The 13,216-nt window shown below is 35.6% G+C and overlaps 1 protein-coding gene across 5 annotated transcripts in view; it reads left to right on the forward strand.

Annotated features, from left to right (window-relative positions):
* LOC149781625 (sodium- and chloride-dependent glycine transporter 2-like) overlaps positions 1-13,216 on the forward strand; it is an 87,033-nt gene that overhangs the window by 21,964 nt on the left and 51,853 nt on the right. Inside the window, exon 1 of one of the 5 annotated variants that reach the window (XM_089935678.1) lies at positions 712-737. The exons of 2 other annotated variants lie outside the window; for them this stretch is intronic. The gene's annotated coding sequence lies outside the window, so the exon portion shown is untranslated. Of the gene's footprint in view, positions 1-711; positions 738-9,176; positions 9,293-9,351; positions 9,531-13,216 lie in introns of those variants that run through there. 2 more of the 5 variants (XM_089935676.1, XM_089935673.1) reach the window with 2 other exon arrangements.

Here is a 13,216-nt window from a genome sequence, read left to right on the forward strand (position 1 = left end):
ACAATTCAGGCAAAGAAGATTGGATTGAATGATACCCAGCCCATTAACCTGTATAATTTGTTAAATGCAAGTATGAAAGGCTGACTGAGACACGCACGTAGCTATTTCATAAAAAGACTATAGACACATCAGTCTAATGGGTATAAAGTTTGTTCATCTCCGTCATTTAAATTTTTTCTAATTTATTCCGCAGTCTTTATTAAGTATTCAGATATAAACGCACTTAGTGGTCCATTAACTAAAATAATATGAAAGTTGATTCAACGTATTTGAATGGGTATTTGTATTATAGTTCTTAGATCATGTTTTGTGAGCTCAAGCGTAAGATTTAAATAGCTTCATAGGCAAAGGAAAATACATTTCTGAATAAACTCTGTCCTCCTCGAGAGTCGGTATAAATGATTGATCATTTTATTTGAAGAGAAATATTCTCACTAAATGCTGATAGCTTCTAAATATTTTATAAGTGATATATCGCACATGTTATCGTTGTTTCCTTTCATCCATACATGCATCATGTATAGACTCGTGTGTAGATATATATATATATATATATATATATATATATATATATATATATATATATATATATATATATATATATATATGTTCTTCCATTATTTCACCTGAAATTAGCTAGTTATTACATTTATTAAAGTAGTACATATCAGTCAATGATTTTCATTTCTACAACCTAAAGTCGTAAGTCGAACGTGGAGGTGTCATGAAACGGTAAGGTTCGTATCCGTTCGACTAAACACCATCATCAGGGTTTTTGCATAGTAGACATGTTAAGAAATCTTTGTAAACGATGCAGATTTAGTATTTGTAATATTTCTTAGTTGTCTCTGTGTCTTCGTAAGAAAATGAAATCGTTTCTCTCAGATGTTGTAGTCACTAATTATTAGCACTTTCATACAACTCTTAAGTTTGTTCTCATTTTCGTAATTCAAGCATTTTTAGAATGAAAATAGGATTAAATACGTATTTTATTGGTATTTCTTAACATATCATGGATGCATAGTCACAAAGTTAACCAATTTTGTTTACGAAATTGTGAAAGTAATTATATATATATATATATAATTATATATATATATATATATATATATATAATTTTATATGTATATATATATATATATATATATATATATATATATATATATATATATATATATATATATATATATATATATATATATATATATATATATATATATAATGATCTTCCGAATAATTAGTTTTAACATATAGCTCATTTACATTCCAGCTCGGTTCTGTCAGATTAGGGTATCATTAGACGTCACTACCGCTTGATACATTTTGGCTGAGAATGAAGCATATCCTCAGTGTGAAATATTGTCCAAAAGGATATACTTCTATCAGCATATGCATATATCCGTACAGGGGTGCCAAGAAGAAGACATATCATTATAATAGTATATCATGGCTAGAGATCAAACTATGCATGAAAGTATATATTTAACCAGAGTTAAGTTTATTTTGAAAGTAAATTGAACCAGGCCCTTTTCGATTTTATATATATATATATATATATATATGTATATATATATATATATATATATATATATATATATATATATATATATATATATATATATATATATATATATATATATATATATATAGAATGTACCCTGTATGAACGAAAATGTACGAGATGTATAAATGTTTCATTAAAAGGAAATGAGGCTTGCCGAGTTTCCTTTTAATGAAAATTTATACAACTAGTGGTATATCATTGATACAGCGTACATACTTTGGATATAGTTTATTTATATCACATGCGAATACATATATTTGCCATTTGAATGGAGCTGGATTGATGATAGGCAACTGTGTATTGACTGGGTGAAGGAACTCACATCGTCGGCGAGTGTGTCCGGTACAAAAAATAGTTATGTCTGTTTGTGCCTATTCACGTTCACGTTTTCATATTGATAAGTTGCTTGTTTTCATTTCTGTGTTTCTATCTTTATTCACATGGATTCAATGAATATAAATTACACTTATGATTTATACATGAAAGGTGGTTTTAATGAAGAAAGTAGAGTACTAGTTCTTCATACACATATATTTATAGGTTACTGCATTTATATGGGAAAATATGAATGAGTTTTTCGGATGGAAATGGTACACAACCGCAGATTCGTCATTACACAACAATAACATTATTAATGTGCACATAACTTCACCCAGATAAATTTGAACTTAGTCGCACGCTAGACATAACTTTCGAAAGAAAATGGCGTTTTGATCTACTTAAAACTGAAATTTGGAGTCATATTGTGAATAAATGCGCATTGCAAAAACTTTTTATTTTGATCTGGAATGAATAGATTTTGGTATTTTTGTCGATTCTACGAAATTTCGTGAATATGGACTACATTTATCTGTGCCAATTCTACATGAAATACATCGGATTGAAGCAGTGAAGTTGGAGCGTGTTGAACGCTGCAAATGTCTTTTCTTTCTGTCATTGAATGTTTGAAATCATAATGTGGGAAAATATGAAGTCTTTCAATTACAATTATCAAAAAGACGCCAAGGAATTTAATATTTCATTTTGTGTGCAGTAAGGAGGATATAATTTCACTTGGAATATAGTCGAATTTCACAATACAATTTCGAAATGTATAATCAAGCTTGAGAACGCCTGACATGGCTCATGTAATTCGGATTTGCAGAACTAAGAAAGTACATTTTGCGGTAATTCAGGATGTCAAAACTGAAAGTATATTTGTTGCCATTCTTATTGCCAGCTAAAGAAGATAGTTTATGCCTTGTCATGCGTGTTATTTGTAAGAACCCTGTCTGGCGTATATAGCTAGCCTAAATCCGAAACGTTGTATCAAAAGAGTTAACGCGGAATGTGCCAAAGCAGCTGGTATGTGGCAGTCCACGAAACATCTCGTTTAGTTCATTCAGAAATAAACTGAATCAACCAAAACTTAAAGCGTCTACTACCAGAGTGTACATGATTTGTTTACAAAGTAGTTCCTAATACACTATTGGGCACACGTGAGTTCAATATGAAGTTCCGCGCGAGTACATTATCGTAAAATACTCAACGATTCTGACAATCTAAAGTTAACGGAGAAAAAATGAGCATATAACAATCTTGAATATTGAACGCTCATCAATGCATTGACGTACAGGCGGAAGGAAATTAGCGTGAAATAGAATCTAAGCGAAACAGGAGGTAATTAAAATATTTTAATATATTTAAAGTTGATCTATATCATTAATTTGCTTTAACTGACATTACTACCGACCGTAAAAATATCTTTCTGTCTGTCTGTCTCTCTCTCTGGTCGGTTTGACTTTAACATTTACCATCAATTTTCATAGGTCCAGAGACGTTATGGTATTACACAAGCGAAAATCCGCTATTCCCGTCTTTTCATGGATTTTCGCAGTTATCTTCATTTGATAGTCAACAGAGAGAGAGAGAGAGAGAGAGAGAGAGAGAGAGAGAGAGAGAAAGGTGGGTGGGTGGGCGGCCATTGGCTATTTTCATATTTAATTAATAATAATTGATTCTAGAACCTTACAATAGGTTTAAGAAACAGCAACAACATCAACAAAGCCTTAATACATTACATATGTGTGCCCCGTAACCAAGACATTTACCTTTCTGTTTCCACCGGCAATTTCAACTTTGTATCATTGATAATATAAACACTTTTGGTAGGTCCCAAGAGCAGTGTAAACATACCGTTATGAAGAATGTTAGTGTAGGTTCCTTAGTGCAGTTTCAGTTTCAATGTTTTTTATCAGACCCAATTTCTTTTTATCTCTCACTCCAGATTTCTGCAAATTTGTCCCTCGGGCATGAGAGGGGAGGGGGTAACGGGAAAGGAAAGGACTACGATTAAAGTGTGTACCATAATAAATTCTTTTAGATAACGGGGATTATTATTACATTTTATCGTTATTTTCATACGTCTCTAATGATTAATGGGTGGAAATTCATCATTGATCTACAGGAATAGACCCAACAGCACACAGTTCTAAGAATGTTTATGTATGCGTATCATTGCGTATATCAAATTGCTTTATAGCAACGCTTTAAAAACCATGTTATTTTTAATGTAAATTTTAAACGCCTTTTTACAGCACATAGCCAATCTACACAGGAGCTCTAAAAGTGAAAGGATAAATAGATATAACATAGTCAAATCAATAAACAAATGAAATGTTTTGTTTCAGCTGCGAATCCGCTTATTTCAAAGACAAATATATCTTCTTTTGTAAATAAAGTAACAATAATTTTTGATGTGTAACACTATAATATGAACACTATTGACATAATCACGGATACCGTGAACATTTGTGCATTTTGACCAACAAGGACACGTTTACCCATCTAGTCCTAACAATCAATCCAAATTAATGACGCACACACTATTGACAAAGTTTGGACATTGATACGTAATGGACAACGAAGATTCATAAACACATCTAGTCTGAACTATCACTTCAAACCAAGGACACACTATTGACAATATCAGAGACCGTTGACACCGGTACGTCACTGACAAATAATGACGTATTTTCACATCTAGTTTGAACTATCAATAGAAACTATTGGCAAAACATGGAGACCGTGGACATTGGAACGTTATGGACAATGAAGACGTACTTACACATCTTGTCTCTACAGTCAGTACAAGCTAAGGACGCACACTGCTGATGCAATCACGGAGACTGTGAACATTGGTACGTCAAGGACAACGAAGACGTATTTATTCTGAACTATCAATACAATGTAGGGACGCACACTACTGGTAATATCACGGAAACCGTGATATTCATGAACATGAATATGAACGGAGACTCATGAACAACGATGACTTATTTACACATGTAACCTGAATTATCAGTACAAACTAAGGACCCCCACTATTGACAAAATCACAGAGACCGTGTACATTGGTACGTCATGGACAACGAAGACACACACATCTAGTCTGAACTATCAAAACAAACCAAGGACGACTACTATTGACAATATCCCGGAAAGCGTGGACATTAGTAACTCATCAACAATGAAGAGATCTAGACTTAACTACCATTACGAACATAGGACGCACGCTATTGACCGTGGACATTGACACATCATGCACCACGATCCGTGAATCAGTGGATTTCGGTTGTGGTCATCCAGTCTGGAGAGGGGTGGGCTCCGCAAGGCTGTATCTTGCCCTTGACACACCGTACAAACTGGCAAAGCACACGTGGACCCTTCTGCGATGCAGAAACAAATGAAAGAGGACTCAGGCTCTTGGACTTTGCTGCCAACAACAAACTTGTGCTAGCCAGCACATACGGCCCTCCCAAAACATCTAGATGATGGACCTGGTTCAGTCCAGATGGACAACCAGATTGACTACATCTTGTTGAAAAGAGATTCTGCACAGGACCGGATATGGCCAGAACACGAAGTTTTCCAGGAGCAGATATTGGAAGTGACCATGACTTATTAATGACAACGTTTCGCCTCCACCTGGAAAGGGTCAGAAAGCCTAAACAGCCAAGAATCAGATTGGACCTTGAAAACTTGAAAGATCCAAAAGTCGCAGAAGCATTCCAAGCAGTGATAGGTGGTAAATGTGCACCTTTGATAACCCTGGACAGCCAAGACACCGACCCAGAGTCCTTAACAACCACATTCAACACAGCTGTGACTAGCACAGCTAACAAGATCATTAGCAAATATCGTCGAACAAAGAAACCTTGGGTCTCAACATAAGTCATATAACTATGTGACAAAAGAAGATAACTAAAAAAGGGAAAGAGATCATGAAGCAGCTAGAAAATACAGAAAGGTAAACAACACGATCAGGCAAAGCATGAAAAAAGCAAGGGAATCCTGGATAGAAAGAGAACGCTGCAAAATCGAAGAAAGTCTGAGTAGAAAGGACAGCAAAATGGCATATCAACTGGTGAAAGATCTCACAACCCATAAACAAGGGAAAACTACCACAATCCAAGACAAATCAGGAAAATGCCTCATAGTTGATCAAGAGATCCTCAAGCGATGGACAAAATACTGCTCAGAATTGTGCTACCATAAGACCCAAGGAGATTCAGCAGTACTAACTTTCCCTCAGGCAGAAGAAGTTGATGACAACCCCATTCTTCGTTAAGAAGTATAAATTGCAGTTAGGTCACTAAAGAAAGGAAGGTCAGACGGCATTGACAACATACTAGCAGAGCTCATTCAAGCAGGATGAGAAGAGATAGTCACAGTCCTAACAACAATATGCATCAAGATATGGCAGACAGGAGATTGGCCCACCCCATGGACTCAATCCTTGGTCACCGTGCTCGCCTAAGAAAGGAAACCTACAGCTATGCCAAAACTACAGAAACATCAGTTTGGCCAGTCACCCAATAAAGGTCATACTGAAGATAATTCTCAACAGACTAAAGCATCACATAGAAAAAATTATTGCTGAAGAGCAGGCTGGCGTCCGAGCACGAAGGAGCGCCACTGAACAAATCTTCAATCACAGACTGCTTCAAATTCATTCAGCATCAGCAGAATCTATACCACGTCTTTCTAAATTTCAAAAAGGCATTTGATCGGGTATGGCATGCAGCCTTATGGGCAACTATGGGGAAGTACAACATCATTTCAAACCTAGTGCAGGTTTTTAAGCACCTATATGACAAAGCCACCAGTGATGTCCTTATCAATGGCAGCAGATGAGATTGGTTTAGAACAACAGTTGGAGTCAGACAGAAATGTATGCTGTCACAACACTCTTCAATATAATCCTGGAAAGGATCATGGAGGATGCCTTGCATGACCACAAAGGCACTGTGGGCATCGGAGGAAGAATAATCACCAACCTTCTCTTCGCAGATGATATTGATGGTTTAGCAGGAGATGAAAACGATCTGACTGACTTGGTTGAGCGCCTCGACACAACCTCCACAGCATACGGTATGGAGATCAGCACCGAAGAAAACCAAACTGATGACAATTAACACCAATGGCATCAGTGCAGAAATAAAGGTCAGTGGACAGAAGCTGGAAAGAGTCACAAGCTTCAAGTACTTGGGGTCAATTATTACAGATGAGGGCTCCAAACCAGAACTGCTTTGCAGGATTGCCCAGATAACAGCAGCAATAACAAGGTTGAGATCAATATGGAAATATACCAACATTGCTTTTGCTTCCAAAATAATGCGGATTGTCATATCCATCTTTCTGTATGCTTGTGAAACATGGACGCTCACATCAGATCTGCAAAGAAGGATTCAAACTCTCGAAATGAGATGATACCGCAAGATCTTGGGGATCTCATACATTGACCATTTTCCAGCGAAGAAATCCACAACAGGTTCCAAAAGAACCATTGGATCCTATGAAGACCTCTTGACCACTGTAAAAAAGCGCAAACTTAAGTGGTACGGTCATGTCTCAAGATCATCGGGACTGGCAAAAACAATCTTGCAAGGCACAGTACGAGGGTGCAGATGAGGCAGACAAAACAATGGGTGGGAATACAATATTAAGGAGTGGACAGGCATGGGATTCGGAGATTCCCAAAGGGCAGTAGAGAACAATGAAAGATGGAGATAATTGGTTGTAAAGTCAACTGTGGTGCCCAAACGACCTCTTGGGTTAAGGGATTGATGATGATGATGATGATGATGATGGACCACGAAGACGCATTTACACATATAGTCTGAACTATTAATACAAACCAAGGATGCACGCTATTGACAACGTCACTGAGACGGTGGACATTGGTAGATCATGGCCAACGAGGTCATGTTTTTAAATGATTCAGATTTAGGAAATGCTACCGTATAAGGAGATAAATTATACTGCCAAATAGTATTTATTTTCGATTTTAGAAAACTTTGTGCATTAAAATTTTATGATTTAGTCTTTTACAATCATATCTAATTTTAAATTCTAATATCTGCATGAGTTTAAATTTTACGGATATCTGATCCAATTGCTAAAATGGAGCAGCATATAATGCATTGAAATTTACCTTTAGCTTTAATATTGTGCAGTCAGGAAATTATACAATGGAAAGACAGTATTGTTTAAATTAGATTTAAAAGTAATAAAAATACAGATATTGCCGAACTCAATGTTCTTTGACTGAAAAAATGACAAATGTTGCACTCAATTTTCCACGGTAGGTTTGCGAAGCTTAAAATTACGTGTGACTGTAAAAACAGACCAAAGAATGAACATTAAGCTGTTTTAACCAGTTTTAATTAAAAATGGTATTTATAAAAATCCATGTTATAATGGGTTTTAAAATTTAATTTTTTTATCGGTTATTACTGACTGTGAATTTGCTTTCATTCGTAAAGTGATAAGTGTTCCTGATAATTTTAACTGATCGTTTTCTTTTCGTTTTCCTCTTACATGTGTGGGGGCCCCGAGTGGCCGAGTGGTCTAAAGCGCTCTTCGTTACGGATCACTGCCATCTCACCTCTGTCTGCGGCGGTTCGAGTCTAAGATTCAGCCAATGTGGGCATGTGAGAAAGCCTGCCAGTAGCTTCTCGTGGGTCGGTGGTTCTTTCCGGGGTTTTCCGGGTTCTTCCTCCACCATTAATACTGGCCGCCATGTATAGCCTATCGTGCTGAAAAATGGCGTTAAAACCCCACAACAACAACAACTTACATGTGTGTGTCTTCAGGAAGGTGTTCGCTTCCTAGCCCAATACCACTATTTCATGCTTCCATTGCATTTTTATTCCAGTTTTATTTTCTGTTATCCCTTTTATCACAAATACATATTTGGCACTTAGTATTACGCTTGCCTACCTGTCCGTCAGCGATCAATCCATAAGACTCGTAATTCAGATCAAAGTGATTTTCCCAAATAGTATCTCCATTTATTTGTCAGTACTGAACCTTCTAATGCATACACTTCCAAACAGGTCATGTTTTAATCCCAAACATCTTCAAATATGAACTCGCGATCAAGATCCTGTCACAGGCGAACACGCATTTTTGAAATGCTTACATATATACAAATCAAGGAGGCATGGATCGGAGATTTCATTCCTGGGCATGCATGAGTGACACTTTGCTCATTGTGTATTATCGTAAAATATGAAGCTGTGTTGTAAAATGTGTTCATTTTGAGGATACGTAGGTTGTTGATATATTGTAGCGTGCTGTTGTAAACGTCCTAGCAGGCACTATTAATAATGTTGGCCACATTGCAAATTCTAAAAATTATGTGATACCGGGATGGATTAATTGTACAAGATTCACGTAAAGAAGGTAGGGATTATTGCATCATATGGAGTTATAACGGTAAGAATATGTATGTTTTTTTAATGCGAGATGATGATGAAATTCAGTGCCCAGTTTCAGTATTCCTTAAGACTGTGACAATAACTGTATGGATGAATTCTATGCCAAGAAGTTAAACAGTAAAGACTTAATTCATTTTGGAAAGACTTTTATCAAGAGACTAGAAAAAGGTCTCCTCAAGCCATTGATGTGGGTAACGTGACAGGTAAGAAAGACATTGCTGTAATGATGCGAAGTCACTGTTGTGAGATATTTTATTCAAGTTACGGTTAAATAAGAAAGAAAAATGAAACCCTCCCAACCCCTCAAAAACAAACAAGGACGTTAGACGAGTTTTGATTCTGATTCTCTTCAACTAGACCACCTTAAATATGCCACTGAAATCTTGCGTGTGCTAATCTTGTTGTGTTTCAATAAATCCAATAAAAACGAAACTATCGTGTACTATACTTTCATTTGTCTTTAAATTTCTTTGTGAACAAGAATGGTGATTCAAGACATTTTGAAACGTTTATATGGGCAAGGGGTGTTTTTTTTTTCTCGTGTTAAATTTAATTCGATCGTTTTATGTTTTACTATTAAGCATATGCAACAAAAACTGACACTTATAGAATCTTTATATTTAGGACCAATGCTGAATAAACTTTATAGCAGTATGGTTCTATTTTTATGTAGGGAAATATCAAACCTGATTTTCAGTACAGTAGTATATTATTGACAAAGGATCGTCTTGAAACAAGGATTTATTAGCCAATCTGCTAATCGTACAGTTTAGTTCCAATACTTTCGTCCTTGATACACGTAACACTACGCTGAGACTGCTAATTTGACAAAGTTTAAAGTTTTAAATGGTATTTGTATGGTCGCAACCAGTAAATGACTTTAAGTGATCCATAATACTCGAGTGTACGGGGTTTAAGTTTTCGAAGTTAATCAACATGAAACACAATCAGTTTTTAAGCACCCTCACCCTCTCTCTCTCTCTCATTCTCGATATATATATATATATATATATATATATATATATATATATATATATATATATATATATATATATATATATATATTCGCTGGCCAAGGGTCCGATAGTCCGATAAGTTAACTCTGTCAACATAGGGTTAATAAATCGGAACCTTGGCTAGGTAAGATGAGTGTATAGCTCATCAACAACAATATTGAAACTCCTCAAAACCCAACCGTTTCTATACCAGAATGCCTTTAACATAGGAATTAATATTTTTAGTGGGGAGGGGCAAGTTTTCCTTCCTTAATATCTTTTTCCCCCCAGTAAACCGAAACCACCATACTTGAAAACCGAAACAAAATTTGATCCTAAATCTCAGTTATACACTTATAAAACATCAAATCTCTTCGAACTTGGTAATGGAGTTTAGCTGCTAAATTCCTGATACGCGTTCGACTAGATTATTTACGCATAGCAGTACTGTAGTAAGCTTAGGAGGAAGAAAATGTGTAGCAGGCACACCTCGTTACAACACTTAACGCGCGCCGACACCGATTAGGGTCGGCTATGGCTTAATGCGAATGAAGTCTTTGCGCCATTATACAGAGAAAGCATTTATGGTGAATTATTAATAAGTAAATTATTGTAAATAAGCACATAAGGAAGATTAATTTTATCTGCTTAGTATATACTCATGGTTGATGCCTTTCGTTTGTATAAAGGATCCAAATAATGATTTTTGTTTGTTTGTTTGTTGCTTTTTATCTATAGATTAACATATTTGGTTAATAAAGTCCCGGTATTTCATTCAAAAAGAGATTTGGGACTTTTATGACAATACTAAGAATATATACTCGTCTAATTTCACACTTAGTAGTTTCATATATTTTGAACTATTTTCATCGGCCAGAAAAACGGATCATGGAAATATTGTAGGTGTTTTATAAACAGCAGAGGCTCATTTATTAATTAGTCTTTTTTAAGTTAAGCTTGATTTGTCATTTCATATCACCTGAAAACTAAGTTTAATCTACATAAATGAATAACAAATTTTCCCATCCTAATATACTAACAGATAGACCTCTTAGCCGAATGCCAAACGGTTACAGCTGGGTGGAGTACTTTTCTTACAAGGAGTTCCATTGCAATATGGACATAAAAAAAAAAAAAAATAAGAAAGAAAACAATAAACACTGTAGAGACATGATTACTGCAAAATTTGGTTAGTACGTTATTGCAACTAACAAATAATTAGCTACAAAATAGTTCTTTTTTATTCAAAATAATCTTTAAATTCATGAAGAATGCGTGGAAGGGTTTACTTGTCGACACAACTAAGAATGATTCCATTAATTTGTACATAGACATTTTATTTCCCTAACCAAATAAAGATATTATAAAAATCAAAAGAAAATTAAGCGTCATAGCAAAATAGTATTTGTGGTAAAACATAAATATTTGTGGTTTAATGTCAAATATGTATAGACCATATCCATATTGTTGTCATGAATACTGTTATTATTTTTCATTGTTAAGTGGGAAAACATGAAATTGCCATGAATTACTATATCCTATGTGAAAGTACAGGTTTTCTCTACTCACAAGTGGAATTCCATCGGTATCAACAATAAAAGTAGTGATTTTCTTTCTTATGGCATACGTTTTACTTTCGCGGGATTGTTTTTGATGCCTATTGATCAGCTGTGGCAAGATAATAATAATAATAATAATAATAATGATAATAATGATAATAATGACTTTGTATAGCGCCTAATCTTTAGAAGCTCTAAGCGCTTTACAACATTAAACAACACCTATAAGATAAAAGACATATAATGATATCATTACAAAAACAAACGCCATGAAATTAGGAAACATTAACAAAACATGCTGAGAATATTTAAGGTAGGAAACAGTATTAGGTCTTTGAGTTTTGAGAGCACTCTTGAATGTGATCACTGTGTCTTTGTGTCTAAGTTCAGTGGGCAATTCATTCCACGTTGCTGGGCCCTGGTATGCAAAAGAACGCTGTCCATATGACTTTGTTTTTATAGTGGGAATAATGAGTATACGATTGTCAGAAGAGGAGCGTAAGTATCTTGCTGGTGTGTTCTCCTGGGTGAGGTCGGATAGGTATGTTGGATTAGAGTCCGACAGTGAAACGTAGCACAGATAACAAATTTTTTGTTTGATTCTGGATCGAATGGATAGCCAGTGTAGAGTACAGAGCAGCGGGGAGGTGTGCTCTAATCGTGGTATTCTAAGTATGATCCGAACAGCTGTGTTTTGAACTTTTTGAAGTTTCTCGAGCAGATATTGAGATGAACCAGACAGAATTGAGTTACAATAGTCCAGTCTTGAAAGTACTAATGAATACACAAGTGTTTTAGTGGCATCAACTGAAAGATATTTGCTAATTGAGCTGATGCGTCTCAGCTCAAGACATGCAGCCTTACATATGTTCATGACATGTTGGTGCAATGTTTTAGTACTGTACAGAGTAACACCTAGGTTTCTTACTGATTGTGTGAACTTAATGTTGGTGTTGCTGATATTATTGTTTGAGGTAAAGGATGTGAATGAGAAAGTCTTTGTGTTGTGATCAGAATGGCCTCAATTTTATCATCATTCATCTGCAGCTTGTTACATATCATCCATGATTTCACATTAGAAATGTACCTCTCTACACCTTGGATGGTAGCATCAACGTCAGTTGGGTGGCTAGATTTGTATATTTGGGTGTCATCAGCGTACTATTGGTGAGACACTGGATGATGATCTATGACACTTGAGAGCGACTGATGAGTGTACAGAATGAACAGAACAGGTCCAAGAACAGACCCCTGTGAAACACCACAACATAGATCAGCTGGGCTGGAGTGTATTCCATTTGCATATATAATTTGTGACCTGTTGACCAAGTAGGA

Source organism: Sinohyriopsis cumingii, chromosome 15 (assembly GCF_028554795.1).
Source record: "Sinohyriopsis cumingii isolate HCF-2022 chromosome 15, ASM2855479v2, whole genome shotgun sequence".
Classification (NCBI taxonomy): domain Eukaryota; kingdom Metazoa; phylum Mollusca; class Bivalvia; order Unionida; family Unionidae; genus Sinohyriopsis; species Sinohyriopsis cumingii.